The sequence below is a fragment of the Rhyacophila brunnea genome, unplaced genomic scaffold (assembly GCF_057557595.1).
Source record: "Rhyacophila brunnea isolate RB1 unplaced genomic scaffold, BYU_Rbru_1.0 scaffold_81, whole genome shotgun sequence".
In the NCBI taxonomy this organism is placed as follows: domain Eukaryota; kingdom Metazoa; phylum Arthropoda; class Insecta; order Trichoptera; family Rhyacophilidae; genus Rhyacophila; species Rhyacophila brunnea.
Window position 1 is genome coordinate 315,565 of NW_028233352.1, and position 2,112 is coordinate 317,676.

Here is a 2,112-nt window from a genome sequence, read left to right on the forward strand (position 1 = left end):
AGATATACTTTCTAGCACAATATATCCTTCTATTTATTACATAACCAAAATAAAGCTAATATATTCATGGAAGATTTTATTTAAGGGTAAAGCTTAGTACATTAATTTTGGATTTTTTCTTCAAGCTTAACAAATCGATTTCTCATGCACACATCATATATAAACTTGATTATATTCTCTTATTTTATATCTTCTTCACCAACTCTCCTCTTTTCGAGACCCATTAGTTCGAGGGTTTTTCTCAATCCTATAGTAAGACGAAATATTAAAAATGAAATGAAGTTACAAGCTTTTTAATACATATAATATTCTAATTAATAACTATCTTTTAGCATTAAAATAGCAGTTTGTTGTAATAGCTATATGAAAATGTGACTCTGTGTATTTTCATTCGTAATCTAATTACAGATTTTGCTTCAAATATTATTAGAATATTATTTCTCTTTGAGCCATTTTGATAAAAGTGATATTGATATGAGTATCATATTTCATGACCTGCCTATAGTTGAATCGATTCACAGATTCTATGATTATCATTATACAAATAATTTTAAAAAAAGAAATATTTTGTATATATCCAAATTTACTTAAATGATTATAGTTTACTTATTTATTGATAGGCTGATACCAAGTTAAAATCTCGACCCTCAGACAAATGCATCAAAAGTATATATATATTTTACTTGCAGAATAAAATGGCTGGTCTGGCTTTAAAGATCTTTATGAACAATATTTTAATTTGGTCCAGGCTGATCGCCAAAATACCAGTATGCGATGTAATGTCGCCATGATGAATAAAAATTAGATTTGAAATATTTCGATTATAAAAACTAAATTCCATGTTTATTGTGTTTAAGATTGTAAGGCAAGAATACAGTTTTTATATAATATTAATGCATGGAAATATGCATTCAAAATAATAAGAATTAATATAGTGCCACCGATATTTAATTATGCAATTAGATAATCGACTACACTTATAATAAAATGCATAATTCGATGATAAGAAGTCACTTTAAATATTTTTATGAAAAATCCAAATGAGTCACTGTATAGAGTAATCTAAAGTTCTTTTTGAACAAATTATAAAGTTAAAAATCAAATTTACGCATAATAAACGAATCTAATTTAAGAAATTTAATGATCATTTGTTATAATAAATAGTATAAAATTATTTCCAGCGAGCTCAAAAATGTAATTTTATTTTTGTAATTTATATAATTTTATATCTATTTTAACTCGTTCGTTCAAGCCTGGCTAGCTCAGTCGGTAGAGCATTAGACTCTTAATCTAAGTGTCGCGGGTTCGAGCCCCGCGTCGGGTATATTTTAATTTTTATGAATGGCATCATTATGAATGAAATAATATCAAAAAAATAATTTAAGAACTTTAAGAGGTGTATTTTTATCTACAAGTTCATATACTTTAATACGTCAAAGTTTTAAACTGTATTATATTAACTCGGTTTGATTATCTCAATATAAATAAAAAATCAAAAAAATAATTTTAAACGAAATTTTGCATATTTTAAGATAATCTATAGTAAATATGAAAGTAAAGAAATACGCGGATATTGATTGTGTAAAGAAAGCAAATTTCAAGTTGACCCCTTGAAATTTCCATATTTGGATCCAGATTATGCCAGGATGACCATAATCTAAATATACAATGATTTTGGATTGTAATTTCATGTAAGGTGTTTCAACTTTACTAATAGATCACTTGAAATATATAAAACTGTAATATGTAGTTGCTAAATATATGCCCTTCTGGATAGCTTTTTTCTGCTTCCCATGAAAGAAATACTTTGTCTAAACTTAATGATGCTGAAATCTATAAGTTATGCACTTTAAATAATCTCGCAATAGATTTCTGAAATAAACTATCGATTGAAATAAATACCAAAGGCACATAATTTATCAATGTATTTGCTTTTGGGTTCAAATTATTATTTTTAGTTGCTTATAAAAATTATTCTATATAAATTTTCGTCATTATCCATCTATTCCCTCGTTAATATCACACCATTAAAACAATTTTTCATTCTATAAATTTATTGTAAACATATAAAAATTGAATCAAGCTTTTCAGTGTGAAATTTTCTTATTATTT

The 2,112-nt window shown here is 25.6% G+C and overlaps 1 non-coding gene across 1 annotated transcript; it reads left to right on the forward strand.

Moving 5' to 3' along the window:
- Window positions 1-1,251: 1,251 nt before the first annotated feature.
- Window positions 1,252-1,324, forward strand: TRNAK-CUU (transfer RNA lysine (anticodon CUU)). Its single transcript has one exon. It is a non-coding gene; the product is annotated as a tRNA-Lys (tRNA).
- The last annotated feature ends 788 nt before the right edge of the window (window positions 1,325-2,112 follow it).